This window comes from Conger conger, chromosome 12 (genome assembly GCF_963514075.1).
Source record: "Conger conger chromosome 12, fConCon1.1, whole genome shotgun sequence".
Classification (NCBI taxonomy): domain Eukaryota; kingdom Metazoa; phylum Chordata; class Actinopteri; order Anguilliformes; family Congridae; genus Conger; species Conger conger.
Window position 1 is genome coordinate 47061563 of NC_083771.1, and position 25232 is coordinate 47086794.

Below are 25232 nucleotides of genomic sequence, written 5' to 3' on the forward strand. Positions count from 1 at the left end.
ATTCCCTTCCTGTCATGTTCAGAATTGAGTTTGATTCTCTGATGGTACGAGTGTCTGTTTTTCCTTTTAGTCCTGCCAAAAAATGGCAATGTAGCATTGGCCAGTACGGGGATCGAACCCACGACCTTGGCGTTATTAGCACCACGCTCTAACCAACTGAGCTAACCGGCCCCCACATTAGTCGAGTTTTGCACGTGCCTCTAGGAAAAGGAGCGCCTTGACTCTTACACCATGAATAGAGTCATTCTGGAGGGGGCTTTCTCATCCTGGTGTGATTCCCAAATAGCTGCGTTTTTTCTGTGGGTGGGGAATTAGCTCAAATGGTAGAGCGCTCGCTTAGCATGCGAGAGGTAGCGGGATCGATGCCCGCATTCTCCAGTGCAGTCTATTTAGTTTGTTGAAGTCTCGTGCTGTTCTCAGGTGAGATGAAGACACACTGCATACAGATTGAACACCAGGGTATTTTTCATCCTGGTGTGATTCCCACATAGCTGCGTTTTCCCCTGTAGGTGGGGAATTAGCTCAAATGGTAGAGTGCTCGCTTAGCATGCGAGAGGTAGCGGGATCGATGCCCGCATTCTCCAATGGCTTCTTACGTTTTTTGAAGTCTTGTGCTGTGCTCAGATGAGATGAGGACATTTTCCAATGTCCAAATGGACTGGAAGAGCCTTGATACCTTTTTCCCTAGCCGAGGCTCGGTCACCTGGAGATTTGCCTGATGGCTTTTTACTCTAGGGTAGGTGGTGCAGCAAGGGGCAGGTCGACTTCAAATTGAGGCAGCCTCACAATTGCCTCCTCATTCATATTGGAGGGCTGATCTAGGACTGCACTGAAGCGTTCGGCACACCTTTCAGGGATTTTGTCCATCTCTGTGAGTAGTGTGATTCCATCTGTGCTCAGGAGAGCTTTGATTCCCTTCCTGTCATGTTCAGAATTGAGTTTGATTCTCTGATGGTACGAGTGTCTGTTTTTCCTTTTAGTCCTGCCAAAAAATGGCAATGTAGCATTGGCCAGTACGGGGATCGAACCCGCGACCTTGGCGTTATTAGCACCACGCTCTAACCAACTGAGCTAACCGGCCCCCACATTAGTCGAGTTTTGCACGTGCCTCTAGGAAAAGGAGCGCCTTGACTCTTACACCATGAATAGAGTCATTCTGGAGGGGGCTTTCTCATCCTGGTGTGATTCCCAAATAGCTGCGTTTTTTCTGTGGGTGGGGAATTAGCTCAAATGGTAGAGCGCTCGCTTAGCATGCGAGAGGTAGCGGGATCGATGCCCGCATTCTCCAGTGCAGTCTATTTAGTTTGTTGAAGTCTCGTGCTGTTCTCAGGTGAGATGAAGACACACTGCATACAGATTGAACACCAGGGTATTTTTCATCCTGGTGTGATTCCCACATAGCTGCGTTTTCCCCTGTAGGTGGGGAATTAGCTCAAATGGTAGAGTGCTCGCTTAGCATGTGAGAGGTAGCGGGATCGATGCCCGCATTCTCCAATGGCTTCTTACGTTTTTTGAAGTCTTGTGCTGTGCTCAGATGAGATGAGGACATTTTCCAATGTCCAAATGGACTGGAAGAGCCTTGATACCTTTTTCCCTAGCCGAGGCTCGGTCACCTGGAGATTTGCCTGATGGCTTTTTACTCTAGGGTAGGTGGTGCAGCAAGGGGCAGGTCGACTTCAAATTGAGGCAGCCTCACAATTGCCTCCTCATTCATATTGGAGGGCTGATCTAGGACTGCACTGAAGCGTTCGGCACACCTTTCAGGGATTTTGTCCATCTCTGTGAGTAGTGTGATTCCATCTGTGCTCAGGAGAGCTTTGATTCCCTTCCTGTCATGTTCAGAATTGAGTTTGATTCCCTGTTGGTACGAGTGTCTGTTTTTCCTTTTAGTCCTGCCAAAAAACGGCAATGTAGCATTGGCCAGTACGGGGATCAAACCCGCGACCTTGGCGTTATTAGCACCACGCTCTAACCAACTGAGCTAACCGGCCCCCACATTAGTCTTGTTTTGCACGTGCCTCTAGGAAAAGGAGTGCCTTGACTCTTACACCATGAATAGAGTCATTCTGGAGGGGGCTTTCTCATCCTGGTGTGATTCCCAAATAGCTGCGTTTTTTCTGTGGGTGGGGAATTAGCTCAAATGGTAGAGTGCTCGCTTAGCATGCGAGAGATAGCGGGATCGATGCCCGCATTCTCCAGTGCAGTCTATTTAGTTTGTTGAAGTCTCGTGCTGTGCTCAGGTGAGATGAAGACACACTGCATTTGGAATAAACACCAGGGCATTTTCCATCCTGGTGTGATTACCACATAGCTGTGTTTTCCCCTGTAGGTGGGGAATTAGCTCAAATGGTAGAGTGCTGGCTTAGCATGCGGGAGGTAGCGGAATCGATGCCCGCATTCTCCAATGGCTTCTTACGTTTTTTGAAGTCTTGTGCTGTGTTCAGATGAGATGAGGACATTTTCCAATGTCCAAATGGACTGGAAGAGCCTTGATACCTTTTTCCCTAGCCGAGGCTCGGTCACCTGGAGATTTGCCTGATGGCTTTTTACTCTAGGGTAGGTGGTGCAGCAAGGGGCAGGTCGACTTCAAATTGAGGCAGCCTCACAATTGCCTCCTCATTCATACTGGAGGGCTGATCTAGGACTGCACTGAAGCGTTCGGCACACCTTTCAGGGATTTTGCCCATCTCTGTCAGTAGTGTGATTCCATCTGTGCTCAGGAGAGCTTTGATTCCCTTCCTGTCATGTTCAGAATTGAGTTTGATTCTCTGATGGTACGAGTGTCTGTTTTTCCTTTCAGTCCTGCCAAAAAATGGCAATGTAGCATTGGCCAGTACGGGGATCGAACCCGCGACCTTGGCGTTATTAGCACCACGCTCTAACCAACTGAGCTAACCGGCCCCCACATTAGTCGAGTTTTGCACGTGCCTCTAGGAAAAGGAGCGCCTTGACTCTTACACCATGAATAGAGTCATTCTGGAGGGGGCTTTCTCATCCTGGTGTGATTCCCAAATAGCTGCGTTTTTTCTGTGGGTGGGGAATTAGCTCAAATGGTAGAGCGCTCGCTTAGCATGCGAGAGGTAGCGGGATCGATGCCCGCATTCTCCAGTGCAGTCTATTTAGTTTGTTGAAGTCTCGTGCTGTTCTCAGGTGAGATGAAGACACACTGCATACAGATTGAACACTAGGGTATTTTTCATCCTGGTGTGATTCCCACATAGCTGCGTTTTCCCCTGTAGGTGGGGAATTAGCTCAAATGGTAGAGTGCTCGCTTAGCATGCGAGAGGTAGCGGGATCGATGCCCGCATTCTCCAATGGCTTCTTACGTTTTTTGAAGTCTTGTGCTGTGCTCAGATGAGATGAGGACATTTTCCAATGTCCAAATGGACTGGAAGAGCCTTGATACCTTTTTCCCTAGCCGAGGCTCGGTCACCTGGAGATTTGCCTGATGGCTTTTTACTCTAGGGTAGGTGGTGCAGCAAGGGGCAGGTCGACTTCAAATTGAGGCAGCCTCACAATTGCCTCCTCATTCATACTGGAGGGCTGATCTAGGACTGCACTGAAGCGTTCGGCACACCTTTCAGGGATTTTGTCCATCTCTGTGAGTAGTGTGATTCCATCTGTGCTCAGGAGAGCTTTGATTCCCTTCCTGTCATGTTCAGAATTGAGTTTGATTCTCTGATGGTACGAGTGTCTGTTTTTCCTTTTAGTCCTGCCAAAAAATGGCGTTGTAGCATTGGCCAGTACGGGGATCGAACCCGCGACCTTGGCGTTATTAGCACCACGCTCTAACCAACTGAGCTAACCGGCCCCCACATTAGTCGAGTTTTGCACGTGCCTCTAGGAAAAGGAGCGCCTTGACTCTTACACCATGAATAGAGTCATTCTGGAGGGGGCTTTCTCATCCTGGTGTGATTCCCAAATAGCTGCGTTTTTTTCTGTGGGTGGGGAATTAGCTCAAATGGTAGAGCGCTCGCTTAGCATGCGAGAGGTAGCGGGATCGATGCCCGCATTCTCCAGTGCAGTCTATTTAGTTTGTTGAAGTCTCGTGCTGTTCTCAGGTGAGATGAAGACACACTGCATACAGATTGAACACCAGGGTATTTTTCATCCTGGTGTGATTCCCACATAGCTGCGTTTTCCCTTGTCGGTGGGGAATTAGCTCAAATGGTAGAGCTTTCGCTTAGTATGCGAGAGATAGCGGGATCGATGCCCGCATTCTCCAATGGTTTCTTACGTTTTTTGAAGTCTTGTGCTGTGCTCAGATGAGATGAGGACATTTTCCAATGTCCAAATGGACTGGAAGAGCCTTGATACCTTTTTCCCTAGCCGAGGCTCGGTCACCTGGAGATTTGCCTGATGGCTTTTTACTCTAGGGTAGGTGGTGCAGCAAGGGGCAGGTCGACTTCAAATTGAGGCAGCCTCACAATTGCCTCCTCATTCATATTGGAGGGCTGATCTAGGACTGCATGAAGCGTTCGGCACACCTTTCAGGGATTTTGTCCATCTCTGTGAGTAGTGTGATTCCATCTGTGCTCAGGAGAGCTTTGATTCCCTTCCTGTCATGTTCAGAATTGAGTTTGATTCTCTGATGGTACGAGTGTCTGTTTTTCCTTTTAGTCCTGCCAAAAAATGGCAATGTAGCATTGGCCAGTACGGGGATCGAACCCGCGACCTTGGCGTTATTAGCACCACGCTCTAACCAACTGAGCTAACCGGCCCCCACATTAGTCGAGTTTTGCACGTGCCTCTAGGAAAAGGAGCGCCTTGACTCTTACACCATGAATAGAGTCATTCTGGAGGGGGCTTTCTCATCCTGGTGTGATTCCCAAATAGCTGCGTTTTTTCTGTGGGTGGGGAATTAGCTCAAATGGTAGAGCGCTCGCTTAGCATGCGAGAGGTAGCGGGATCGATGCCCGCATTCTCCAGTGCAGTCTATTTAGTTTGTTGAAGTCTCGTGCTGTTCTCAGGTGAGATGAAGACACACTGCATACAGATTGAACACCAGGGTATTTTTCATCCTGGTGTGATTCCCACATAGCTGCGTTTTCCCTTGTAGGTGGGGAATTAGCTCAAATGGTAGAGTGCTCGCTTAGCATGTGAGAGGTAGCGGGATCGATGCCCGCATTCTCCAATGGCTTCTTACGTTTTTTGAAGTCTTGTGCTGTGCTCAGATGAGATGAGGACATTTTCCAATGTCCAAATGGACTGGAAGAGCCTTGATACCTTTTTCCCTAGCCGAGGCTCGGTCACCTGGAGATTTGCCTGATGGCTTTTTACTCTAGGGTAGGTGGTGCAGCAAGGGGCAGGTCGACTTCAAATTGAGGCAGCCTCACAATTGCCTCCTCATTCATATTGGAGGGCTGATCTAGGACTGCACTGAAGCGTTCGGCACACCTTTCAGGGATTTTGTCCATCTCTGTGAGTAGTGTGATTCCATCTGTGCTCAGGAGAGCTTTGATTCCCTTCCTGTCATGTTCAGAATTGAGTTTGATTCTCTGATGGTACGAGTGTCTGTTTTTCCTTTTAGTCCTGCCAAAAAATGGCAATGTAGCATTGGCCAGTACGGGGATCAAACCCGCGACCTTGGCGTTATTAGCACCACGCTCTAACCAACTGAGCTAACCGGCCCCCACATTAGTCGAGTTTTGCACGTGCCTCTAGGAAAAGGAGCGCCTTGACTCTTACACCATGAATAGAGTCATTCTGGAGGGGGCTTTCTCATCCTAGTGTGATTCCCAAATAGCTGCGTTTTTTCTGTGGGTGGGGAATTAGCTCAAATGGTAGAGCGCTCGCTTAGCATGCGAGAGGTAGCGGGATCGATGCCCGCATTCTCCAGTGCAGTCTATTTAGTTTGTTGAAGTCTCGTGCTGTTCTCAGGTGAGATGAAGACACACTGCATACAGATTGAACACCAGGGTATTTTTCATCCTGGTGTGATTCCCACATAGCTGCGTTTTCCCCTGTAGGTGGGGAATTAGCTCAAATGGTAGAGTGCTCGCTTAGCATGCGAGAGGTAGCGGGATCGATGCCCGCATTCTCCAATGGCTTCTTACGTTTTTTGAAGTCTTGTGCTGTGCTCAGATGAGATGAGGACATTTTCCAATGTCCAAATGGACTGGAAGAGCCTTGATACCTTTTTCCCTAGCCGAGGCTCGGTCACCTGGAGATTTGCCTGATGGCTTTTTACTCTAGGGTAGGTGGTGCAGCAAGGGGCAGGTCGACTTCAAATTGAGGCAGCCTCACAATTGCCTCCTCATTCATATTGGAGGGCTGATCTAGGACTGCATTGAAGCGTTCGGCACACCTTTCAGGGATTTTGTCCATCTCTGTGAGTAGTGTGATTCCATCTGTGCTCAGGAGAGCTTTGATTCCCTTCCTGTCATGTTCAGAATTGAGTTTGATTCTCTGATGGTACGAGTGTCTGTTTTTCCTTTTAGTCCTGCCAAAAAATGGCAATGTAGCATTGGCCAGTACGGGGATCGAACCCGCGACCTTGGCGTTATTAGCACCACGCTCTAACCAACTGAGCTAACCGGCCCCCACATTAGTCGAGTTTTGCACGTGCCTCTAGGGAAAGGAGCGCCTTGACTCTTACACCATGAATAGAGTCATTCTGGAGGGGGCTTTCTCATCCTGGTGTGATTCCCAAATAGCTGCGTTTTTTTCTGTGGGTGGGGAATTAGCTCAAATGGTAGAGCGCTCGCTTAGCATGCGAGAGGTAGCGGGATCGATGCCCGCATTCTCCAGTGCAGTCTATTTAGTTTGTTGAAGTCTCGTGCTGTTCTCAGGTGATATGAAGACACACTGCATACAGATTGAACACCAGGGTATTTTTCATCCTGGTGTGATTCCCACATAGCTGCGTTATCCCCTGTTGGTGGGGAAGTAGCTCAAATGATAAAGCGCTCGCTTAGCATGCGAGAGGTAGCGGGATCGATGCCCGCATTCTCCAATGGCTTCTTACGTTTTTTGAAGTCTTGTGCTGTGCTCAGATGAGATGAGCACATTTTCCAATGTCCAAATGGACTGGAAGAGCCTTGATACCTTTTTCCCTAGCCGAGGCTCGGTCACCTGGAGATTTGCCTGATGGCTTTTTACTCTAGGGTAGGTGGTGCAGCAAGGGGCAGGTCGACTTCAAATTGAGGCAGCCTCACAATTGCCTCCTCATTCATACTGGAGGGCTGATCTAGGACTGCACTGAAGCGTTCGGCACACCTTTCAGGGATTTTGTCCATCTCTGTGAGTAGTGTGATTCCATCTGTGCTCAGGAGAGCTTTGATTCCCTTCCTGTCATGTTCAGAATTGAGTTTGATTCTCTGATGGTACGAGTGTCTGTTTTTCCTTTTAGTCCTGCCAAAAAATGGCAATATAGCATTGGCCAGTACGGGGATCGAACCCGCGACCTTGGCGTTATTAGCACCACGCTCTAACCAACTGAGCTAACCGGCCCCCACATTAGTCGAGTTTTGCACGTGCCTCTAGGAAAAGGAGCGCCTTGACTCTTACACCATGAATAGAGTCATTCTGGAGGGGGCTTTCTCATCCTGGTGTGATTCCCAAATAGCTGGGTTTTTTCTGTGGGTGGGGAATTAGCTCAAATGGTAGAGCGCTCGCTTAGCATGCGAGAGGTAGCGGGATCGATGCCCGCATTCTCCAGTGCAGTCTATTTAGTTTGTTGAAGTCTCGTGCTGTTCTCAGGTGAGATGAAGACACACTGCATACAGATTGAACACCAGGGTATTTTTCATCCTGGTGTGATTCCCACATAGCTGCGTTTTCCCCTGTAGGTGGGGAATTAGCTCAAATGGTAGAGTGCTCGCTTAGCATGCGAGAGGTAGCGGGATCGATGCCCGCATTCTCCAATGGCTTCTTACGTTTTTTGAAGTCTTGTGCTGTGCTCAGATGAGATGAGGACATTTTCCAATGTCCAAATGGACTGGAAGAGCCTTGATACCTTTTTCCCTAGCCGAGGCTCGGTCACCTGGAGATTTGCCTGATGGCTTTTTACTCTAGGGTAGGTGGTGCAGCAAGGGGCAGGTCGACTTCAAATTGAGGCAGCCTCACAATTGCCTCCTCATTCATATTGGAGGGCTGATCTAGGACTGCACTGAAGCGTTCGGCACACCTTTCAGGGATTTTGTCCATCTCTGTGAGTAGTGTGATTCCATCTGTGCTCAGGAGAGCTTTGATTCCCTTCCTGTCATGTTCAGAATTGAGTTTGATTCTCTGATGGTACGAGTGTCTGTTTTTCCTTTTAGTCCTGCCAAAAAATGGCAATGTAGCATTGGCCAGTACGGGGATCGAACCCGCGACCTTGGCGTTATTAGCACCACGCTCTAACCAACTGAGCTAACCGGCCCCCACATTAGTCGAGTTTTGCACGTGCCTCTAGGAAAAGGAGCGCCTTGACTCTTACACCATGAATAGAGTCATTCTGGAGGGGGCTTTCTCATCCTGGTGTGATTCCCAAATAGCTGCGTTTTTTCTGTGGGTGGGGAATTAGCTCAAATGGTAGAGCGCTCGCTTAGCATGCGAGAGGTAGCGGGATCGATGCCCGCATTCTCCAGTGCAGTCTATTTAGTTTGTTGAAGTCTCGTGCTGTTCTCAGGTGAGATGAAGACACACTGCATACAGATTGAACACCAGGGTATTTTTCATCCTGGTGTGATTCCCACATAGCTGCGTTTTCCCCTGTAGGTGGGGAATTAGCTCAAATGGTAGAGTGCTCGCTTAGCATGCGAGAGGTAGCGGGATCGATGCCCGCATTCTCCAATGGCTTCTTAAGTTTTTTGAAGTCTTGTGCTGTGCTCAGATGAGATGAGGACATTTTCCAATGTCCAAATGGACTGGAAGAGCCTTGATACCTTTTTCCCTAGCCGAGGCTCGGTCACCTGGAGATTTGCCTGATGGCTTTTTACTCTAGGGTAGGTGGTGCAGCAAGGGGCAGGTCGACTTCAAATTGAGGCAGCCTCACAATTGCCTCCTCATTCATATTGGAGGGCTGATCTAGGACTGCACTGAAGCGTTCGGCACACCTTTCAGGGATTTTGTCCATCTCTGTGAGTAGTGTGATTCCATCTGTGCTCAGGAGAGCTTTGATTCCCTTCCTGTCATGTTCAGAATTGAGTTTGATTCTCTGATGGTACGAGTGTCTGTTTTTCCTTTTAGTCCTGCCAAAAAATGGCAATGTAGCATTGGCCAGTACGGGGATCGAACCCGCGACCTTGGCGTTATTAGCACCACGCTCTAACCAACTGAGCTAACCGGCCCCCACATTAGTCGAGTTTTGCACGTGCCTCTAGGGAAAGGAGCGCCTTGACTCTTACACCATGAATAGAGTCATTCTGGAGGGGGCTTTCTCATCCTGGTGTGATTCCCAAATAGCTGCGTTTTTTTCTGTGGGTGGGGAATTAGCTCAAATGGTAGAGCGCTCGCTTAGCATGCGAGAGGTAGCGGGATCGATGCCCGCATTCTCCAGTGCAGTCTATTTAGTTTGTTGAAGTCTCGTGCTGTTCTCAGGTGATATGAAGACACACTGCATACAGATTGAACACCAGGGTATTTTTCATCCTGGTTTGATTCCCACATAGCTGCATTTTTTCTGTGGGTGGGGAATTAGCTCAAATGGTAGAGCGCTCGCTTAGCATGCGAGAGGTAGCGGGAACGATGCCCGCATTCTCCAGTGCAGTCTATTTAGTTTGTTGAAGTCTCGTGCTGTTCTCAGGTGAGATGAAGACACACTGCATACAGATTGAACACCAGGGTATTTTTCATCCTGGTTTGATTCCCACATAGCTGCATTTTTTCTGTGGGTGGGGAATTAGCTCAAATGGTAGAGCGCTCGCTTAGCATGCGAGAGGTAGCGGGATCGATGCCCGCATTCTCCAGTGCAGTCTATTTAGTTTGTTGAAGTCTCGTGCTGTTCTCAGGTGAGATGAAGACACACTGCATACAGATTGAACACCAGGGTATTTTTCATCCTGGTGTGATTCCCACATAGCTGTGTTTTCCCCTGTTGGTGGGGAATTAGCTCAAATGGTAGAGTGCTCGCTTAGCATGCGAGAGGTAGCGGGATCGATGCCCGCATTCTCCAATGGCTTCTTACGTTTTTTGAAGTCTTGTGCTGTGCTCAGATGAGATGAGGACATTTTCCAATGTCCAAATGGACTGGAAGAGCCTTGATACCTTTTTCCCTAGCCGAGGCTCGGTCACCTGGAGATTTGCCTGATGGCTTTTCACTCTAGGGTAGGTGGTGCAGCAAGGGGCAGGTCGACTTCAAATTGAGGCAGCCTCACAATTGCCTCCTCATTCATACTGGAGGTCTGATCTAGGACTGCACTGAAGCGTTCGGCACACCTTTCAGGGATTTTGTCCATCTCTGTGAGTAGTGTGATTCCATCTGTGCTCAGGAGAGCTTTGATTCCCTTCCTGTCATGTTCAGAATTGAGTTTGATTCTCTGATGGTACGAGTGTCTGTTTTTCCTTTTAGTCCTGCCAAAAAATGGCGTTGTAGCATTGGCCTGTACGGGGATCAAACCTGCGACCTTGGCGTTATTAGCACCACACTCTAAACAACTGAGCTAACCGGCCCCCACATTAGTGTAGTGTTGCACGTGCCTCTAGGAAAAGGAGCGCCTTGACTCTTACACCATGAATAGAGTCATTCTGGAGGGGGCTTTCTCATCCTGGTGTGATTCCCAAATAGCTGCGTTTTTTTCTGTGGGTGGGGAATTAGCTCAAATGGTAGAGCGCTCGCTTAGCATGCGAGAGGTAGCGGGATCGATGCCCGCATTCTCCAGTGCAGTCTATTTAGTTTGTTGAAGTCTCGTGCTGTTCTCAGGTGAGATGAAGACACACTGCATACAGATTGAACACCAGGGTATTTTTCATCCTGGTGTGATTCCCACATAGCTGTGTTTTCCCCTGTCGGTGGGGAATTAGCTCAAATGGTAGAGTGCTCGCTTAGCATGCGAGAGGTAGCGGGATCGATGCCCGCATTCTCCAATGGCTTCTTACGTTTTTTGAAGTCTTGTGCTGTGCTCAGATGAGATGAGGACATTTTCCAATGTCCAAATGGACTGGAAGAGCCTTGATACCTTTTTCCCTAGCCGAGGCTCGGTCACCTGGAGATTTGCCTGATGGCTTTTTACTCTAGGGTAGGTGGTGCAGCAAGGGGCAGGTCGACTTCAAATTGAGGCAGCCTCACAATTGCCTCCTCATTCATACTGGAGGGCTGATCTAGGACTGCACTGAAGCGTTCGGCACACCTTTCAGGGATTTTGTCCATCTCTGTGAGTAGTGTGATTCCATCTGTGCTCAGGAGAGCTTTGATTCCCTTCCTGTCATGTTCAGAATTGAGTTTGATTCTCTGATGGTACGAGTGTCTGTTTTTCCTTTTAGTCCTGCCAAAAAATGGCAATGTAGCATTGGCCAGTACGGGGATCGAACCCGCGACCTTGGCGTTATTAGCACCACGCTCTAACCAACTGAGCTAACCGGCCCCCACATTAGTCTAGTCTTGCACGTGCCTCTAGGAAAAGGAGCGCCTTGACTCATACACCATGAATAGAGTCATTCTGGAGGGGGCTTTCTCATCCTGGTGTGATTCCCAAATAGCTGCGTTTTTTCTGTGTGTGGGGAATTAGCTCAAATGGTAGAGCGCTCGCTTAGCATGCGAGAGGTAGCGGGATCGATGCCCGCATTCTCCAGTGCAGTCTATTTAGTTTGTTGAAGTCTCGTGCTGTTCTCAGGTGAGATGAAGACACACTGCATACAGATTGAACACCAGGGTATTTTTCATCCTGGTTTGATTCCCACATAGCTGCATTTTTTCTGTGGGTGGGGAATTAGCTCAAATGGTAGAGCGCTCGCTTAGCATGCGAGAGGTAGCGGGATCGATGCCCGCATTCTCCAGTGCAGTCTATTTAGTTTGTTGAAGTCTCGTGCTGTTCTCAGGTGAGATGAAGACACACTGCATACAGATTGAACACCAGGGTATTTTTCATCCTGGTGTGATTCCCACATAGCTGCGTTTTCCCCTGTAGGTGGGGAATTAGCTCAAATGGTAGAGTGCTCGCTTAGCATGCGAGAGGTAGCGGGATCGATGCCCGCATTCTCCAATGGCTTCTTACGTTTTTTGAAGTCTTGTGCTGTGCTCAGATGAGATGAGGACATTTTCCAATGTCCAAATGGACTGGAAGAGCCTTGATACCTTTTTCCCTAGCCGAGGCTCGGTCACCTGGAGATTTGCCTGATGGCTTTTTACTCTAGGGTAGGTGGTGCAGCAAGGGGCAGGTCGACTTCAAATTGAGGCAGCCTCACAATTGCCTCCTCATTCATACTGGAGGGCTGATCTAGGACTGCACTGAAGCGTTCGGCACACCTTTCAGGGATTTTGTCCATCTCTGTGAGTAGTGTGATTCCATCTGTGCTCAGGAGAGCTTTGATTCCCTTCCTGTCATGTTCAGAATTGAGTTTGATTCTCTGATGGTACGAGTGTCTGTTTTTCCTTTTAGTCCTGCCAAAAAATGGCAATGTAGCATTGGCCAGTACGGGAATCGAACCCGCGACCTTGGCGTTATTAGCACCACGCTCTAACCAACTGAGCTAACCGGCCCCCACATTAGTCGAGTTTTGCACGTGCCTCTAGGAAAAGGAGCGCCTTGACTCTTACACCATGAATAGAGTCATTCTGGAGGGGGCTTTCTCATCCTGGTGTGATTCCCAAATAGCTGCGTTTTTTTCTGTGGGTGGGGAATTAGCTCAAATGGTAGAGCGCTCGCTTAGCATGCGAGAGGTAGCGGGATCGATGCCCGCATTCTCCAGTGCAGTCTATTTAGTTTGTTGAAGTCTCGTGCTGTTCTCAGGTGATATGAAGACACACTGCATACAGATTGAACACCAGGGTATTTTTCATCCTGGTGTGATTCCCACATAGCTGCGTTATCCCCTGTAGGTGGAGAAGTAGCTCAAATGATAAAGCGCTCGCTTAGCATGCGAGAGGTAGCGGGATCGATGCCCGCATTCTCCAATGGCTTCTTACGTTTTTTGAAGTCTTGTGCTGTGCTCAGATGAGATGAGCACATTTTCCAATGTCCAAATGGACTGGAAGAGCCTTGATACCTTTTTCCCTAGCCGAGGCTCGGTCACCTGGAGATTTGCCTGATGGCTTTTTACTCTAGGGTAGGTGGTGCAGCAAGGGGCAGGTCGACTTCAAATTGAGGCAGCCTCACAATTGCCTCCTCATTCATACTGGAGGGCTGATCTAGGACTGCACTGAAGCGTTCGGCACACCTTTCAGGGATTTTGTCCATCTCTGTGAGTAGTGTGATTCCGTCTGTGCTCAGGAGAGCTTTGATTCCCTTCCTGTCATGTTCAGAATTGAGTTTGATTCTCTGATGGTACGAGTGTCTGTTTTTCCTTTTAGTCCTGCCAAAAAATGGCAATGTAGCATTGGCCAGTACGGGGATCGAACCCGCGACCTTGGCGTTATTAGCACCACGCTCTAACCAACTGAGCTAACCGGCCCCCACATTAGTCGAGTTTTGCACGTGCCTCTAGGAAAAGGAGCGCCTTGACTCTTACACCATGAATAGAGTCATTCTGGAGGGGGCTTTCTCATCCTGGTGTGATTCCCAAATAGCTGCGTTTTTTCTGTAGGTGGGGAATTAGCTCAAATGGTAGAGCGCTCGCTTAGCATGCGAGAGGTAGCGGGATCGATGCCCGCATTCTCCAGTGCAGTCTATTTAGTTTGTTGAAGTCTCGTGCTGTTCTCAGGTGAGATGAAGACACACTGCATACAGATTGAACACCAGGGTATTTTTCATCCTGGTGTGATTCCCACATAGCTGCGTTTTCCCCTGTACGTGGGGAATTAGCTCAAATGGTACAGCGCTCGCTTAGCATGCGAGAGGTAGCGGGATCGATGCCCGCATTCTCCAATGGCTTCTTACGTTTTTTGAAGTCTTGTGCTGTGCTCAGATGAGATGAGGACATTTTCCAATGTCCAAATGGACTGGAAGAGCCTTGATACCTTTTTCCCTAGCCGAGGCTCGGTCACCTGGAGATTTGCCTGATGGCTTTTTACTCTAGGGTAGGTGGTGCAGCAAGGGGCAGGTCGACTTCAAATTGAGGCAGCCTCACAATTGCCTCCTCATTCATACTGGAGGGCTGATCTAGGACTGCACTGAAGCGTTCGGCACACCTTTCAGGGATTTTGTCCATCTCTGTGAGTAGTGTGATTCCATCTGTGCTCAGGAGAGCTTTGATTCCCTTCCTGTCATGTTCAGAATTGAGTTTGATTCTCTGATGGTACGAGTGTCTGTTTTTTCTTTTAGTCCTGCCAAAAAATGGCAATGTAGCATTGGCCAGTACGGGGATCGAACCCGCGACCTTGGCGTTATTAGCACCACGCTCTAACCAACTGAGCTAACCGGCCCCCACATTAGTCGAGTTTTGCACGTGCCTCTAGGAAAAGGAGCGCCTTGACTCTTACACCATGAATAGAGTCATTCTGGAGGGGGCTTTCTCATCCTGGTGTGATTCCCAAATAGCTGCGTTTTTTCTGTGGGTGGGGAATTAGCTCAAATGGTAGAGCGCTCGCTTAGCATGCGAGAGGTAGCGGGATCGATGCCCGCATTCTCCAGTGCAGTCTATTTAGTTTGTTGAAGTCTCGTGCTGTTCTCAGGTGAGATGAAGACACACTGCATACAGATTGAACACCAGAGTATTTTTCATCCTGGTGTGATTCCCACATAGCTGCGTTTTCCCCTGTAGGTGGGGAATTAGCTCAAATGGTAGAGTGCTCGCTTAGCATGCGAGAGGTAGCGGGATCGATGCCCGCATTTTCCAATGGCTTCTTACGTTTTTTGAAGTCTTGTGCTGTGCTCAGATGAGATGAGGACATTTTCCAATGTCCAAATGGACTGGAAGAGCCTTGATACCTTTTTCCCTAGCCGAGGCTCGGTCACCTGGAGATTTGCCTGATGGCTTTTTACTCTAGGGTAGGTGGTGCAGCAAGGGGCAGGTCGACTTCAAATTGAGGCAGCCACACAATTGCCTCCTCATTCATACTGGAGGGCTGATCTAGGACTGCACTGAAGAGTTCGGCACACCTTTCAGGGATTTTGTCCATCTCTGTGAGTAGTGTGATTCCATCTGTGCTCAGGAGAGCTTTGATTCCCTTCCTGTCATGTTCAGAATTGAGTTTGATTCTCTGATGGTACGAGTGTCTGTTTTTCCTTTTAGTCCTGCCAAAAAATGGCAATATAGCATTGGCCAGTACGGGGATCGAACCCGCGACCTTGGCGTTATTAGCACCACGCTCTAACCAACTGAGCTAACCGGCCCCCACATTAGTCGAGTTTTGCACGTGCCTCTAGGAAAAGGAGCGCCTTGACTCTTACACCATGAATAGAGTCATTCTGGAGGGGGCTTTCTCATCCTGGTGTGATTCCCAAATAGCTGGGTTTTTTTCTGTGGGTGGGGAATTAGCTCAAATGGTAGAGCGCTCGCTTAGCATGCGAGAGGTAGCGGGATCGATGCCCGCATTCTCCAGTGCAGTCTATTTAGTTTGTTGAAGTCTCGTGCTGTTCTCAGGTGAGATGAAGACACACTGCATACAGATTGAACACCAGGGTATTTTTCATCCTGGTGTGATTCCCACATAGCTGCGTTTTCCCCTGTACGTGGGGAATTAGCTCAAATGGTAGAGTGCTCGCTTAGCATGCGAGAGGTAGCGGGATCGATGCCCGCATTCTCCAATGGCTTCTTACGTTTTTTGAAGTCTTGTGCTGTGCTCAGATGAGATGAGGACATTTTCCAATGTCCAAATGGACTGGAAGAGCCTTGATACCTTTTTCCCTAGCCGAGGCTCGGTCACCTGGAGATTTGCCTGATGGCTTTTTACTCTAGGGTAGGTGGTGCAGCAAGGGGCAGGTCGACTTCAAATTGAGGCAGCCTCACAATTGCCTCCTCATTCATACTGGAGGGCTGATCTAGGACTGCACTGAAGCGTTCGGCACACCTTTCAGGGATTTTGTCCATCTCTGTGAGTAGTGTGATTCCATCTGTGCTCAGGAGAGCTTTGATTCCCTTCCTGTCATGTTCAGAATTGAGTTTGATTCTCTGATGGTACGAGTGTCTGTTTTTCCTTTTAGTCCTGCCAAAAAATGGCAATGTAGCATTGGCCAGTACGGGGATCGAACCCGCGACCTTGGCGTTATTAGCACCACGCTCTAACCAACTGAGCTAACCGGCCCCCACATTAGTGTAGTTTTGCACGTGCCTCTAGGAAAAGGAGCGCCTTGACTCTTACACCATGAATAGAGTCATTCTGGAGGGGGCTTTCTCATCCTGGTGTGATTCCCAAATAGCTGCGTTTTTTCTGTAGGTGGGGAATTAGCTCAAATGGTAGAGCGCTCGCTTAGCATGCGAGAGGTAGCGGGATCGATGCCCGCATTCTCCAGTGCAGTCTATTTAGTTTGTTGAAGTCTCGTGCTGTTCTCAGGTGAGATGAAGACACACTGCATACAGATTGAACACCAGGGTATTTTTCATCCTGGTGTGATTCCCACATAGCTGCGTTTTCCCCTGTACGTGGGGAATTAGCTCAAATGGTACAGCGCTCGCTTAGCATGCGAGAGGTAGCGGGATCGATGCCCGCATTCTCCAATGGCTTCTTACGTTTTTTGAAGTCTTGTGCTGTGCTCAGATGAGATGAGGACATTTTCCAATGTCCAAATGGACTGGAAGAGCCTTGATACCTTTTTCCCTAGCCGAGGCTCGGTCACCTGGAGATTTGCCTGATGGCTTTTTACTCTAGGGTAGGTGGTGCAGCAAGGGGCAGGTCGACTTCAAATTGAGGCAGCCTCACAATTGCCTCCTCATTCATACTGGAGGGCTGATCTAGGACTGCACTGAAGCGTTCGGCACACCTTTCAGGGATTTTGTCCATCTCTGTGAGTAGTGTGATTCCATCTGTGCTCAGGAGAGCTTTGATTCCCTTCCTGTCATGTTCAGAATTGAGTTTGATTCTCTGATGGTACGAGTGTCTGTTTTTCCTTTTAGTCCTGCCAAAAAATGGCAATGTAGCATTGGCCAGTACGGGGATCGAACCCGCGACCTTGGCGTTATTAGCACCACGCTCTAACCAACTGAGCTAACCGGCCCCCACATTAGTCGAGTTTTGCACGTGCCTCTAGGAAAAAGAGCGCCTTGACTCTTACACCATGAATAGAGTCATTCTGGAGGGGGCTTTCTCATCCTGGTGTGATTCCCAAATAGCTGCGTTTTTTCTGTGGGTGGGGAATTAGCTCAAATGGTAGAGCGCTCGCTTAGCATGTGAGAGGTAGCGGGATCGATGCCCGCATTCTCCAGTGCAGTCTATTTAGTTTGTTGAAGTCTCGTGCTGTTCTCAGGTGAGATGAAGACACACTGCATACAGATTGAACACCAGAGTATTTTTCATCCTGGTGTGATTCCCACATAGCTGCGTTTTCCCCTGTAGGTGGGGAATTAGCTCAAATGGTAGAGTGCTCGCTTAGCATGCGAGAGGTAGCGGGATCGATGCCCGCATTTTCCAATGGCTTCTTACGTTTTTTGAAGTCTTGTGCTGTGCTCAGATGAGATGAGGACATTTTCCAATGTCCAAATGGACTGGAAGAGCCTTGATACCTTTTTCCCTAGCCGAGGCTCGGTCACCTGGAGATTTGCCTGATGGCTTTTTACTCTAGGGTAGGTGGTGCAGCAAGGGGCAGGTCGACTTCAAATTGAGGCAGCCACACAATTGCCTCCTCATTCATACTGGAGGGCTGATCTAGGACTGCACTGCAGAGTTCGGCACACCTTTCAGGGATTTTGTCCATCTCTGTGAGTAGTGTGATTCCATCTGTGCTCAGGAGAGCTTTGATTCCCTTCCTGTCATGTTCAGAATTGAGTTTGATTCTCTGATGGTACGAGTGTCTGTTTTTCCTTTTAGTCCTGCCAAAAAATGGCAATATAGCATTGGCCAGTACGGGGATCGAACCCGCGACCTTGGCGTTATTAGCACCACGCTCTAACCAACTGAGCTAACCGGCCCCCACATTAGTCGAGTTTTGCACGTGCCTCTAGGAAAAGGAGCGCCTTGACTCTTACACCATGAATAGAGTCATTCTGGAGGGGGCTTTCTCATCCTGGTGTGATTCCCAAATAGCTGCGTTTTTTCTGTAGGTGGGGAATTAGCTCAAATGGTAGAGCGCTCGCTTAGCATGCGAGAGGTAGCGGGATCGATGCCCGCATTCTCCAGTGCAGTCTATTTAGTTTGTTGAAGTCTCGTGCTGTTCTCAGGTGAGATGAAGACACACTGCATACAGATTGAACACCAGGGTATTTTTCATCCTGGTGTGATTCCCACATAGCTGCGTTTTCCCCTGTACGTGGGGAATTAGCTCAAATGGTACAGCGCTCGCTTAGCATGCGAGAGGTAGCGGGATCGATGCCCGCATTCTCCAATGGCTTCTTACGTTTTTTGAAGTCTTGTGCTGTGCTCAGATGAGATGAGGACATTTTCCAATGTCCAAATGGACTGGAAGAGCCTTGATACCTTTTTCCCTAGCCGAGGCTCGGTCACCTGGAGATTTGCCTGATGGCTTTTTACTCTAGGGTAGGTGGTGCAGCAAGGGGCAGGTCGACTTCAAATTGAGGCAGCCTCACAATTGCCTCCTCATTCATACTGGAGGGCTGATCTAGGACTGCACTGAAGCGTTCGGCACACCTTTCAGGGATTTTGTCCATCTCTGTGAGTAGTGTGATTCCATCTGTGCTCAGGAGAGCTTTGATTCCCTTCCTGTCATGTTCAGAATTGAGTTTGATTCTCTGATGGTACGAGTGTCTGTTTTTCCTTTTAGTCCTGCCAAAAAATGGCAATGTAGCATTGGCCAGTACGGGGATCGAACCCTCGACCTTGGCGTTATTAGCACCACGCTCTAACCAACTGAGCTAACCGGCCCCCACATTAGTCGAGTTTTGCACGTGCCTCTAGGAAAAGGAGCGCCTTGACTCTTACACCATGAATAGAGTCATTCTGGAGGGGGCTTTCTCATCCTGGTGTGATTCCCAAATAGCTGCGTTTTTTCTGTGGGTGGGGAATTAGCTCAAATGGTAGAGCGCTCGCTTAGCATGCGAGAGGTAGTGGGATCGATGCCCGCATTCTCCAGTGCAGTCTATTTAGTTTGTTGAAGTCTCGTGCTGTTCTCAGGTGAGATGAAGACACACTGCATACAGATTGAACACCAGAGTATTTTTCATCCTGGTGTGTTTCCCACATAGCTGCGTTTTCCCCTGTAGGTGGGGAATTAGCTCAAATGGTAGAGTGCTCGCTTAGCATGCGAGAGGTAGCGGGATCGATGCCCGCATTCTCCAATGGCTTCTTACGTTTTTTGAAGTCTTGTGCTGTGCTCAGATGAGATGAGGACATTTTCCAATGTCCAAATGGACTGGAAGAGCCTTGATACCTTTTTCCCTAGCCGAGGCTCGGTCACCTGGAGATTTGCCTGATGGCTTTTTACTCTAGGGTAGGTGGTGCAGCAAGGGGCAGGTCGACTTCAAATTGAGGCAGCCACACAATTGCCTCCTCATTCATACTGGAGGGCTGATCTAGGACTGCACTGAAGCGTTCGGCACACCTTTCAGGGATTTTGTCCATCTCTGTGAGTAGTGTGATTCCATCTGTGCTCAGGAGAGCTTTGATTCCCTTCCTGTCATGTTCAGAATTGAGTTTGATTCTCTGATGGTACGAGTGTCTGTTTTTCCTTTTAGTCCTGCCAAAAAATGGCAATGTAGCATTGGCCAGTACGGGGATCGAACCCGCGACCTTGGCGTTATTAGCACCACGCTCTAACCAACTGAGCTAACCGGCCCCCACATTAGTCGAGTTTTGCACGTGCCTCTAGGAAAAGGAGCGCCTTGACTCTTACACCATGAATAGAGTCATTCTGGAGGGGGCTTTCTCATCCTGGTGTGATTCCCAAATAGCTGCGTTTTTTCTGTAGGTGGGGAATTAGCTCAAATGGTAGAGCGCTCGCTTAGCATGCGAGAGGTAGCGGGATCGATGCCCGCATTCTCCAGTGCAGTCTATTTAGTTTGTTGAAGTCTCGTGCTGTTCTCAGGTGAGATGAAGACACACTGCATACAGATTGAACACCAGGGTATTTTTCATCCTGGTGTGATTCCCACATAGCTGCGTTTTCCCCTGTACGTGGGGAATTAGCTCAAATGGTAGAGTGCTCGCTTAGCATGCGAGAGGTAGCGGGATCGATGCCCGCATTCTCCAATGGCTTCTTACGTTTTTTGAAGTCTTGTGCTGTGCTCAGATGAGATGAGGACATTTTCCAATGTCCAAATGGACTGGAAGAGCCTTGATACCTTTTTCCCTAGCCGAGGCTCGGTCACCTGGAGATTTGCCTGATGGCTTTTTACTCTAGGGTAGGTGGTGCAGCAAGGGGCAGGTCGACTTCAAATTGAGGCAGCCTCACAATTGCCTCCTCATTCATACTGGAGGGCTGATCTAGGACTGCACTGAAGCGTTCGGCACACCTTTCAGGGATTTTGTCCATCTCTGTGAGTAGTGTGATTCCATCTGTGCTCAGGAGAGCTTTGATTCCCTTCCTGTCATGTTCAGAATTGAGTTTGATTCTCTGATGGTACGAGTGTCTGTTTTTCCTTTTAGTCCTGCCAAAAAATGGCAATGTAGCATTGGCCAGTACGGGGATCGAACCTGCGACCTTGGCGTTATTAGCACCACGCTCTAACCAACTGAGCTAACCGGCCCCCACATTAGTCGAGTTTTGCACGTGCCTCTAGGAAAAGGAGCGCCTTGACTCTTACACCATGAATAGAGTCATTCTGGAGGGGGCTTTCTCATCCTGGTGTGATTCCCAAATAGCTGCGTTTTTTCTGTGGGTGGGGAATTAGCTCAAATGGTAGAGCGCTCGCTTAGCATGCGAGAGGTAGCGGGATCGATGCCCGCATTCTCCAGTGCAGTCTATTTAGTTTGTTGAAGTCTCGTGCTGTTCTCAGGTGAGATGAAGACACACTGCATACAGATTGAACACCAGAGTATTTTTCATCCTGGTGTGATTCCCACATAGCTGCGTTTTCCCCTGTAGGTGGGGAATTAGCTCAAATGGTAGAGTGCTCGCTTAGCATGCGAGAGGTAGCGGGATCAATGCCCGCATTTTCCAATGGCTTCTTACGTTTTTTGAAGTCTTGTGCTGTGCTCAGATGAGATGAGGACATTTTCCAATGTCCAAATGGACTGGAAGAGCCTTGATACCTTTTTCCCTAGCCGAGGCTCGGTCACCTGGAGATTTGCCTGATGGCTTTTTACTCTAGGGTAGGTGGTGCAGCAAGGGGCAGGTCGACTTCAAATTGAGGCAGCCACACAATTGCCTCCTCATTCATACTGGAGGGCTGATCTAGGACTGCACTGAAGCGTTCGGCACACCTTTCAGGGATTTTGTCCATCTCTGTGAGTAGTGTGATTCCATCTGTGCTCAGGAGAGCTTTGATTCCCTTCCTGTCATGTTCAGAATTGAGTTTGATTCTCTGATGGTACGAGTGTCTGTTTTTCCTTTTAGTCCTGCCAAAAAATGGCAATATAGCATTGGCCAGTACGGGGATCGAACCCGCGACCTTGGCGTTATTAGCACCACGCTCTAACCAACTGAGCTAACCGGCCCCCACATTAGTCGAGTTTTGCACGTGCCTCTAGGAAAAGGAGCGCCTTGACTCTTACACCATGAATAGAGTCATTCTGGAGGGGGCTTTCTCATCCTGGTGTGATTCCCAAATAGCTGGGTTTTTTTCTGTGGGTGGGGAATTAGCTCAAATGGTAGAGCGCTCGCTTAGCATGCGAGAGGTAGCGGGATCGATGCCCGCATTCTCCAGTGCAGTCTATTTAGTTTGTTGAAATCTCGTGCTGTTCTCAGGTGAGATGAAGACACACTGCATACAGATTGAACACCAGGGTATTTTTCATCCTGGTGTGATTCCCACATAGCTGCGTTTTCCCCTGTACGTGGGGAATTAGCTCAAATGGTAGAGTGCTCGCTTAGCATGCGAGAGGTAGCGGGATCGATGCCCGCATTCTCCAATGGCTTCTTAAGTTTTTTGAAGTCTTGTGCTGTGCTCAGATGAGATGAGGACATTTTCCAATGTCCAAATGGACTGGAAGAGCCTTGATACCTTTTTCCCTAGCCGAGGCTCGGTCACCTGGAGATTTGCCTGATGGCTTTTTACTCTAGGGTAGGTGGTGCAGCAAGGGGCAGGTCGACTTCAAATTGAGGCAGCCTCACAATTGCCTCCTCATTCATACTGGAGGGCTGATCTAGGACTGCACTGAAGCGTTCGGCACACCTTTCAGGGATTTTGTCCATCTCTGTGAGTAGTGTGATTCCATCTGTGCTCAGGAGAGCTTTGATTCCCTTCCTGTCATGTTCAGAATTGAGTTTGATTCTCTGATGGTACGAGTGTCTGTTTTTCCTTTTAGTCCTGCCAAAAAATGGCAAGGTAGCATTGGCCAGTACGGGGATCGAACCCGCGACCTTGGCGTTATTAGCACCACGCTCTAACCAACTGAGCTAACCGGCCCCCACATTAGTCGAGTTTTGCACGTGCCTCTAGGAAAAGGAGCGCCTTGACTCTTACACCATGAATAGAGTCATTCTGGAGGGGGCTTTCTCATCCTGGTGTGATTCCCAAATAGCTGCGTTTTTTCTGTGGGTGGGGAATTAGCTCAAATGGTAGAGCGCTCGCTTAGCATGCGAGAGGTAGCGGGATCGATGCCCGCATTCTCCAGTGCAGTCTATTTAGTTTGTTGAAGTCTCGTGCTGTTCTCAGGTGAGATGAAGACACACCGCATACAGATTGAACACCAGGGTATTTTTCATCCTGGTGTGATTCCCACATAGCTGCGTTTTCCCCTGTAGGTGGGGAATTAGCTCAAATGGTAGAGTGCTCGCTTAGCATGCGAGAGGTAGCGGGATCGATGCCCGCATTCTCCAATGGCTTCTTACGTTTTTTGAAGTCTTGTGCTGTGCTCAGATGAGATGAGGACATTTTCCAATGTCCAAATGGACTGGAAGAGCCTTGATACCTTTTTCCCTAGCCGAGGCTCGGTCACCTGGAGATTTGCCTGATGGCTTTTTACTCTAGGGTAGGTGGTGCAGCAAGGGGCAGGTCGACTTCAAATTGAGGCAGCCTCACAATTGCCTCCTCATTCATACTGGAGGGCTGATCTAGGACTGCACTGAAGCGTTCGGCACACCTTTCAGGGATTTTGTCCATCTCTGTGAGTAGTGTGATTCCATCTGTGCTCAGGAGAGCTTTGATTCCCTTCCTGTCATGTTCAGAATTGAGTTTGATTCTCTGATGGTACGAGTGTCTGTTTTTCCTTTTAGTCCTGCCAAAAAATGGCAATATAGCATTGGCCAGTACGGGGATCGAACCCGCGACCTTGGCGTTATTAGCACCACGCTCTAACCAACTGAGCTAACCGGCACCCACATTAGTCGAGTTTTGCACGTGCCTCTAGGAAAAGGAGCGCCTTGACTCTTACACCATGAATAGAGTCATTCTGGAGGGGGCTTTCTCATCCTGGTGTGATTCCCAAATAGCTGGGTTTTTTTCTGTGGGTGGGGAATTAGCTCAAATGGTAGAGCGCTCGCTTAGCATGCGAGAGGTAGCGGGATCGATGCCCGCATTCTCCAGTGCAGTCTATTTAGTTTGTTGAAGTCTCGTGCTGTTCTCAGGTGAGATGAAGACACACTGCATACAGATTGAACACCAGGGTATTTTTCATCCTGGTGTGATTCCCACATAGCTGCGTTTTCCCCTGTACGTGGGGAATTAGCTCAAATGGTAGAGTGCTCGCTTAGCATGCGAGAGGTAGCGGGATCGATGCCCGCATTCTCCAATGGCTTCTTACGTTTTTTGAAGTCTTGTGCTGTGCTCAGATGAGATGAGGACATTTTCCAATGTCCAAATGGACTGGAAGAGCCTTGATACCTTTTTCCCTAGCCGAGGCTCGGTCACCTGGAGATTTGCCTGATGGCTTTTTACTCTAGGGTAGGTGGTGCAGCAAGGGGCAGGTCGACTTCAAATTGAGGCAGCCTCACAATTGCCTCCTCATTCATACTGGAGGGCTGATCTAGGACTGCACTGAAGCGTTCGGCACACCTTTCAGGGATTTTGTCCATCTCTGTGAGTAGTGTGATTCCATCTGTGCTCAGGAGAGCTTTGATTCCCTTCCTGTCATGTTCAGAATTGAGTTTGATTCTCTGATGGTACGAGTGTCTGTTTTTCCTTTTAGTCCTGCCAAAAAATGGCAATGTAGCATTGGCCAGTACGGGGATCGAACCCGCGACCTTGGCGTTATTAGCACCACGCTCTAACCAACTGAGCTAACCGGCCCCCACATTAGTCTAGTCTTGCACGTGCCTCTAGGAAAAGGAGCGCCTTGACTCTTACACCATGAATAGAGTCATTCTGGAGGGGGCTTTCTCATCCTGGTGTGATTCCCAAATAGCTGCGTTTTTTCTGTGGGTGGGGAATTAGCTCAAATGGTAGAGCGCTCGCTTAGCATGCGAGAGGTAGCGGGATCGATGCCCGCATTCTCCAGTGCAGTCTATTTAGTTTGTTGAAGTCTCGTGCTGTTCTCAGGTGAGATGAAGACACACTGCATACAGATTGAACACCAGGGTATTTTTCATCCTGGTTTGATTCCCACATAGCTGCATTTTTTCTGTGGGTGGGGAATTAGCTCAAATGGTAGAGCACTCGCTTAGCATGCGAGAGGTAGCAGGATCGATGCCCGCATTCTCCAGTGCAGTCTATTTAGTTTGTTGAAGTCTCGTGCTGTTCTCAGGTGAGATGAAGACACACTGCATACAGATTGAACACCAGGGTATTTTTCATCCTGGTGTGATTCCCACATAGCTGTGTTTTCCCCTGTTGGTGGGGAATTAGCTCAAATGGTAGAGTGCTCGCTTAGCATGCGAGAGGTAGCGGGATCGATGCCCGCATTCTCCAATGGCTTCTTACGTTTTTTGAAGTCTTGTGCTGTGCTCAGATGAGATGAGGACATTTTCCAATGTCCAAATGGACTGGAAGAGCCTTGATACCTTTTTCCCTAGCCGAGGCTCGGTCACCTGGAGATTTGCCTGATGGCTTTTCACTCTAGGGTAGGTGGT

The 25232-nt window shown here is 48.9% G+C and overlaps 69 non-coding genes across 69 annotated transcripts; 42 read left to right on the top strand and 27 right to left on the bottom strand.

The window, feature by feature from the left end:
• Nucleotides 1-97: 97 nt before the first annotated feature.
• Nucleotides 98-171, bottom strand: trnai-aau (transfer RNA isoleucine (anticodon AAU)). The gene has a single exon. It is a non-coding gene; the product is annotated as a tRNA-Ile (tRNA).
• A 134-nt stretch (nt 172-305) lies between these two features.
• On the top strand, nt 306-378 carry trnaa-agc (transfer RNA alanine (anticodon AGC)). Its single transcript has one exon. It is a non-coding gene; the product is annotated as a tRNA-Ala (tRNA).
• Nucleotides 379-511: 133 nt separating this feature from the next.
• Nucleotides 512-584, top strand: trnaa-agc (transfer RNA alanine (anticodon AGC)). Its single transcript has one exon. It is a non-coding gene; the product is annotated as a tRNA-Ala (tRNA).
• A 423-nt stretch (nt 585-1007) lies between these two features.
• trnai-aau (transfer RNA isoleucine (anticodon AAU)) lies at nt 1008-1081 on the bottom strand. The gene has a single exon. It is a non-coding gene; the product is annotated as a tRNA-Ile (tRNA).
• A 134-nt stretch (nt 1082-1215) lies between these two features.
• Nucleotides 1216-1288, top strand: trnaa-agc (transfer RNA alanine (anticodon AGC)). The gene has a single exon. It is a non-coding gene; the product is annotated as a tRNA-Ala (tRNA).
• A 629-nt stretch (nt 1289-1917) lies between these two features.
• Nucleotides 1918-1991, bottom strand: trnai-aau (transfer RNA isoleucine (anticodon AAU)). Its single transcript has one exon. It is a non-coding gene; the product is annotated as a tRNA-Ile (tRNA).
• Nucleotides 1992-2827: 836 nt separating this feature from the next.
• Nucleotides 2828-2901, bottom strand: trnai-aau (transfer RNA isoleucine (anticodon AAU)). The gene has a single exon. It is a non-coding gene; the product is annotated as a tRNA-Ile (tRNA).
• Nucleotides 2902-3035: 134 nt separating this feature from the next.
• trnaa-agc (transfer RNA alanine (anticodon AGC)) lies at nt 3036-3108 on the top strand. The gene has a single exon. It is a non-coding gene; the product is annotated as a tRNA-Ala (tRNA).
• Nucleotides 3109-3241: 133 nt separating this feature from the next.
• trnaa-agc (transfer RNA alanine (anticodon AGC)) lies at nt 3242-3314 on the top strand. The gene has a single exon. It is a non-coding gene; the product is annotated as a tRNA-Ala (tRNA).
• Nucleotides 3315-3737: 423 nt separating this feature from the next.
• Nucleotides 3738-3811, bottom strand: trnai-aau (transfer RNA isoleucine (anticodon AAU)). Its single transcript has one exon. It is a non-coding gene; the product is annotated as a tRNA-Ile (tRNA).
• A 135-nt stretch (nt 3812-3946) lies between these two features.
• On the top strand, nt 3947-4019 carry trnaa-agc (transfer RNA alanine (anticodon AGC)). Its single transcript has one exon. It is a non-coding gene; the product is annotated as a tRNA-Ala (tRNA).
• Nucleotides 4020-4647: 628 nt separating this feature from the next.
• Nucleotides 4648-4721, bottom strand: trnai-aau (transfer RNA isoleucine (anticodon AAU)). The gene has a single exon. It is a non-coding gene; the product is annotated as a tRNA-Ile (tRNA).
• Nucleotides 4722-4855: 134 nt separating this feature from the next.
• Nucleotides 4856-4928, top strand: trnaa-agc (transfer RNA alanine (anticodon AGC)). Its single transcript has one exon. It is a non-coding gene; the product is annotated as a tRNA-Ala (tRNA).
• A 629-nt stretch (nt 4929-5557) lies between these two features.
• Nucleotides 5558-5631, bottom strand: trnai-aau (transfer RNA isoleucine (anticodon AAU)). The gene has a single exon. It is a non-coding gene; the product is annotated as a tRNA-Ile (tRNA).
• Nucleotides 5632-5765: 134 nt separating this feature from the next.
• Nucleotides 5766-5838, top strand: trnaa-agc (transfer RNA alanine (anticodon AGC)). The gene has a single exon. It is a non-coding gene; the product is annotated as a tRNA-Ala (tRNA).
• Nucleotides 5839-5971: 133 nt separating this feature from the next.
• trnaa-agc (transfer RNA alanine (anticodon AGC)) lies at nt 5972-6044 on the top strand. Its single transcript has one exon. It is a non-coding gene; the product is annotated as a tRNA-Ala (tRNA).
• Nucleotides 6045-6467: 423 nt separating this feature from the next.
• trnai-aau (transfer RNA isoleucine (anticodon AAU)) lies at nt 6468-6541 on the bottom strand. Its single transcript has one exon. It is a non-coding gene; the product is annotated as a tRNA-Ile (tRNA).
• A 135-nt stretch (nt 6542-6676) lies between these two features.
• trnaa-agc (transfer RNA alanine (anticodon AGC)) lies at nt 6677-6749 on the top strand. Its single transcript has one exon. It is a non-coding gene; the product is annotated as a tRNA-Ala (tRNA).
• A 629-nt stretch (nt 6750-7378) lies between these two features.
• On the bottom strand, nt 7379-7452 carry trnai-aau (transfer RNA isoleucine (anticodon AAU)). Its single transcript has one exon. It is a non-coding gene; the product is annotated as a tRNA-Ile (tRNA).
• Nucleotides 7453-7586: 134 nt separating this feature from the next.
• On the top strand, nt 7587-7659 carry trnaa-agc (transfer RNA alanine (anticodon AGC)). The gene has a single exon. It is a non-coding gene; the product is annotated as a tRNA-Ala (tRNA).
• Nucleotides 7660-7792: 133 nt separating this feature from the next.
• On the top strand, nt 7793-7865 carry trnaa-agc (transfer RNA alanine (anticodon AGC)). The gene has a single exon. It is a non-coding gene; the product is annotated as a tRNA-Ala (tRNA).
• A 423-nt stretch (nt 7866-8288) lies between these two features.
• Nucleotides 8289-8362, bottom strand: trnai-aau (transfer RNA isoleucine (anticodon AAU)). Its single transcript has one exon. It is a non-coding gene; the product is annotated as a tRNA-Ile (tRNA).
• Nucleotides 8363-8496: 134 nt separating this feature from the next.
• Nucleotides 8497-8569, top strand: trnaa-agc (transfer RNA alanine (anticodon AGC)). The gene has a single exon. It is a non-coding gene; the product is annotated as a tRNA-Ala (tRNA).
• A 133-nt stretch (nt 8570-8702) lies between these two features.
• On the top strand, nt 8703-8775 carry trnaa-agc (transfer RNA alanine (anticodon AGC)). The gene has a single exon. It is a non-coding gene; the product is annotated as a tRNA-Ala (tRNA).
• Nucleotides 8776-9198: 423 nt separating this feature from the next.
• On the bottom strand, nt 9199-9272 carry trnai-aau (transfer RNA isoleucine (anticodon AAU)). The gene has a single exon. It is a non-coding gene; the product is annotated as a tRNA-Ile (tRNA).
• A 135-nt stretch (nt 9273-9407) lies between these two features.
• On the top strand, nt 9408-9480 carry trnaa-agc (transfer RNA alanine (anticodon AGC)). Its single transcript has one exon. It is a non-coding gene; the product is annotated as a tRNA-Ala (tRNA).
• A 337-nt stretch (nt 9481-9817) lies between these two features.
• Nucleotides 9818-9890, top strand: trnaa-agc (transfer RNA alanine (anticodon AGC)). Its single transcript has one exon. It is a non-coding gene; the product is annotated as a tRNA-Ala (tRNA).
• Nucleotides 9891-10023: 133 nt separating this feature from the next.
• Nucleotides 10024-10096, top strand: trnaa-agc (transfer RNA alanine (anticodon AGC)). Its single transcript has one exon. It is a non-coding gene; the product is annotated as a tRNA-Ala (tRNA).
• A 423-nt stretch (nt 10097-10519) lies between these two features.
• trnai-aau (transfer RNA isoleucine (anticodon AAU)) lies at nt 10520-10593 on the bottom strand. Its single transcript has one exon. It is a non-coding gene; the product is annotated as a tRNA-Ile (tRNA).
• Nucleotides 10594-10728: 135 nt separating this feature from the next.
• Nucleotides 10729-10801, top strand: trnaa-agc (transfer RNA alanine (anticodon AGC)). Its single transcript has one exon. It is a non-coding gene; the product is annotated as a tRNA-Ala (tRNA).
• A 133-nt stretch (nt 10802-10934) lies between these two features.
• Nucleotides 10935-11007, top strand: trnaa-agc (transfer RNA alanine (anticodon AGC)). The gene has a single exon. It is a non-coding gene; the product is annotated as a tRNA-Ala (tRNA).
• Nucleotides 11008-11430: 423 nt separating this feature from the next.
• On the bottom strand, nt 11431-11504 carry trnai-aau (transfer RNA isoleucine (anticodon AAU)). Its single transcript has one exon. It is a non-coding gene; the product is annotated as a tRNA-Ile (tRNA).
• Nucleotides 11505-11638: 134 nt separating this feature from the next.
• trnaa-agc (transfer RNA alanine (anticodon AGC)) lies at nt 11639-11711 on the top strand. The gene has a single exon. It is a non-coding gene; the product is annotated as a tRNA-Ala (tRNA).
• Nucleotides 11712-11843: 132 nt separating this feature from the next.
• On the top strand, nt 11844-11916 carry trnaa-agc (transfer RNA alanine (anticodon AGC)). The gene has a single exon. It is a non-coding gene; the product is annotated as a tRNA-Ala (tRNA).
• A 133-nt stretch (nt 11917-12049) lies between these two features.
• On the top strand, nt 12050-12122 carry trnaa-agc (transfer RNA alanine (anticodon AGC)). The gene has a single exon. It is a non-coding gene; the product is annotated as a tRNA-Ala (tRNA).
• Nucleotides 12123-12545: 423 nt separating this feature from the next.
• Nucleotides 12546-12619, bottom strand: trnai-aau (transfer RNA isoleucine (anticodon AAU)). The gene has a single exon. It is a non-coding gene; the product is annotated as a tRNA-Ile (tRNA).
• A 135-nt stretch (nt 12620-12754) lies between these two features.
• Nucleotides 12755-12827, top strand: trnaa-agc (transfer RNA alanine (anticodon AGC)). Its single transcript has one exon. It is a non-coding gene; the product is annotated as a tRNA-Ala (tRNA).
• A 629-nt stretch (nt 12828-13456) lies between these two features.
• On the bottom strand, nt 13457-13530 carry trnai-aau (transfer RNA isoleucine (anticodon AAU)). Its single transcript has one exon. It is a non-coding gene; the product is annotated as a tRNA-Ile (tRNA).
• Nucleotides 13531-13664: 134 nt separating this feature from the next.
• On the top strand, nt 13665-13737 carry trnaa-agc (transfer RNA alanine (anticodon AGC)). The gene has a single exon. It is a non-coding gene; the product is annotated as a tRNA-Ala (tRNA).
• A 629-nt stretch (nt 13738-14366) lies between these two features.
• trnai-aau (transfer RNA isoleucine (anticodon AAU)) lies at nt 14367-14440 on the bottom strand. The gene has a single exon. It is a non-coding gene; the product is annotated as a tRNA-Ile (tRNA).
• Nucleotides 14441-14574: 134 nt separating this feature from the next.
• On the top strand, nt 14575-14647 carry trnaa-agc (transfer RNA alanine (anticodon AGC)). Its single transcript has one exon. It is a non-coding gene; the product is annotated as a tRNA-Ala (tRNA).
• Nucleotides 14648-15276: 629 nt separating this feature from the next.
• Nucleotides 15277-15350, bottom strand: trnai-aau (transfer RNA isoleucine (anticodon AAU)). The gene has a single exon. It is a non-coding gene; the product is annotated as a tRNA-Ile (tRNA).
• Nucleotides 15351-15485: 135 nt separating this feature from the next.
• On the top strand, nt 15486-15558 carry trnaa-agc (transfer RNA alanine (anticodon AGC)). The gene has a single exon. It is a non-coding gene; the product is annotated as a tRNA-Ala (tRNA).
• Nucleotides 15559-15691: 133 nt separating this feature from the next.
• Nucleotides 15692-15764, top strand: trnaa-agc (transfer RNA alanine (anticodon AGC)). Its single transcript has one exon. It is a non-coding gene; the product is annotated as a tRNA-Ala (tRNA).
• A 423-nt stretch (nt 15765-16187) lies between these two features.
• trnai-aau (transfer RNA isoleucine (anticodon AAU)) lies at nt 16188-16261 on the bottom strand. Its single transcript has one exon. It is a non-coding gene; the product is annotated as a tRNA-Ile (tRNA).
• A 134-nt stretch (nt 16262-16395) lies between these two features.
• On the top strand, nt 16396-16468 carry trnaa-agc (transfer RNA alanine (anticodon AGC)). The gene has a single exon. It is a non-coding gene; the product is annotated as a tRNA-Ala (tRNA).
• A 629-nt stretch (nt 16469-17097) lies between these two features.
• On the bottom strand, nt 17098-17171 carry trnai-aau (transfer RNA isoleucine (anticodon AAU)). Its single transcript has one exon. It is a non-coding gene; the product is annotated as a tRNA-Ile (tRNA).
• An 836-nt stretch (nt 17172-18007) lies between these two features.
• On the bottom strand, nt 18008-18081 carry trnai-aau (transfer RNA isoleucine (anticodon AAU)). Its single transcript has one exon. It is a non-coding gene; the product is annotated as a tRNA-Ile (tRNA).
• Nucleotides 18082-18215: 134 nt separating this feature from the next.
• trnaa-agc (transfer RNA alanine (anticodon AGC)) lies at nt 18216-18288 on the top strand. Its single transcript has one exon. It is a non-coding gene; the product is annotated as a tRNA-Ala (tRNA).
• Nucleotides 18289-18917: 629 nt separating this feature from the next.
• trnai-aau (transfer RNA isoleucine (anticodon AAU)) lies at nt 18918-18991 on the bottom strand. The gene has a single exon. It is a non-coding gene; the product is annotated as a tRNA-Ile (tRNA).
• Nucleotides 18992-19125: 134 nt separating this feature from the next.
• trnaa-agc (transfer RNA alanine (anticodon AGC)) lies at nt 19126-19198 on the top strand. The gene has a single exon. It is a non-coding gene; the product is annotated as a tRNA-Ala (tRNA).
• A 133-nt stretch (nt 19199-19331) lies between these two features.
• On the top strand, nt 19332-19404 carry trnaa-agc (transfer RNA alanine (anticodon AGC)). The gene has a single exon. It is a non-coding gene; the product is annotated as a tRNA-Ala (tRNA).
• A 423-nt stretch (nt 19405-19827) lies between these two features.
• trnai-aau (transfer RNA isoleucine (anticodon AAU)) lies at nt 19828-19901 on the bottom strand. Its single transcript has one exon. It is a non-coding gene; the product is annotated as a tRNA-Ile (tRNA).
• A 134-nt stretch (nt 19902-20035) lies between these two features.
• On the top strand, nt 20036-20108 carry trnaa-agc (transfer RNA alanine (anticodon AGC)). The gene has a single exon. It is a non-coding gene; the product is annotated as a tRNA-Ala (tRNA).
• A 133-nt stretch (nt 20109-20241) lies between these two features.
• On the top strand, nt 20242-20314 carry trnaa-agc (transfer RNA alanine (anticodon AGC)). The gene has a single exon. It is a non-coding gene; the product is annotated as a tRNA-Ala (tRNA).
• Nucleotides 20315-20737: 423 nt separating this feature from the next.
• trnai-aau (transfer RNA isoleucine (anticodon AAU)) lies at nt 20738-20811 on the bottom strand. Its single transcript has one exon. It is a non-coding gene; the product is annotated as a tRNA-Ile (tRNA).
• Nucleotides 20812-20945: 134 nt separating this feature from the next.
• trnaa-agc (transfer RNA alanine (anticodon AGC)) lies at nt 20946-21018 on the top strand. The gene has a single exon. It is a non-coding gene; the product is annotated as a tRNA-Ala (tRNA).
• Nucleotides 21019-21647: 629 nt separating this feature from the next.
• trnai-aau (transfer RNA isoleucine (anticodon AAU)) lies at nt 21648-21721 on the bottom strand. The gene has a single exon. It is a non-coding gene; the product is annotated as a tRNA-Ile (tRNA).
• A 135-nt stretch (nt 21722-21856) lies between these two features.
• trnaa-agc (transfer RNA alanine (anticodon AGC)) lies at nt 21857-21929 on the top strand. The gene has a single exon. It is a non-coding gene; the product is annotated as a tRNA-Ala (tRNA).
• Nucleotides 21930-22062: 133 nt separating this feature from the next.
• On the top strand, nt 22063-22135 carry trnaa-agc (transfer RNA alanine (anticodon AGC)). The gene has a single exon. It is a non-coding gene; the product is annotated as a tRNA-Ala (tRNA).
• Nucleotides 22136-22558: 423 nt separating this feature from the next.
• On the bottom strand, nt 22559-22632 carry trnai-aau (transfer RNA isoleucine (anticodon AAU)). Its single transcript has one exon. It is a non-coding gene; the product is annotated as a tRNA-Ile (tRNA).
• Nucleotides 22633-22766: 134 nt separating this feature from the next.
• On the top strand, nt 22767-22839 carry trnaa-agc (transfer RNA alanine (anticodon AGC)). Its single transcript has one exon. It is a non-coding gene; the product is annotated as a tRNA-Ala (tRNA).
• Nucleotides 22840-22972: 133 nt separating this feature from the next.
• trnaa-agc (transfer RNA alanine (anticodon AGC)) lies at nt 22973-23045 on the top strand. The gene has a single exon. It is a non-coding gene; the product is annotated as a tRNA-Ala (tRNA).
• Nucleotides 23046-23468: 423 nt separating this feature from the next.
• trnai-aau (transfer RNA isoleucine (anticodon AAU)) lies at nt 23469-23542 on the bottom strand. Its single transcript has one exon. It is a non-coding gene; the product is annotated as a tRNA-Ile (tRNA).
• A 135-nt stretch (nt 23543-23677) lies between these two features.
• Nucleotides 23678-23750, top strand: trnaa-agc (transfer RNA alanine (anticodon AGC)). The gene has a single exon. It is a non-coding gene; the product is annotated as a tRNA-Ala (tRNA).
• A 133-nt stretch (nt 23751-23883) lies between these two features.
• On the top strand, nt 23884-23956 carry trnaa-agc (transfer RNA alanine (anticodon AGC)). Its single transcript has one exon. It is a non-coding gene; the product is annotated as a tRNA-Ala (tRNA).
• A 423-nt stretch (nt 23957-24379) lies between these two features.
• trnai-aau (transfer RNA isoleucine (anticodon AAU)) lies at nt 24380-24453 on the bottom strand. The gene has a single exon. It is a non-coding gene; the product is annotated as a tRNA-Ile (tRNA).
• Nucleotides 24454-24587: 134 nt separating this feature from the next.
• trnaa-agc (transfer RNA alanine (anticodon AGC)) lies at nt 24588-24660 on the top strand. Its single transcript has one exon. It is a non-coding gene; the product is annotated as a tRNA-Ala (tRNA).
• Nucleotides 24661-24998: 338 nt separating this feature from the next.
• trnaa-agc (transfer RNA alanine (anticodon AGC)) lies at nt 24999-25071 on the top strand. The gene has a single exon. It is a non-coding gene; the product is annotated as a tRNA-Ala (tRNA).
• The last annotated feature ends 161 nt before the right edge of the window (nt 25072-25232 follow it).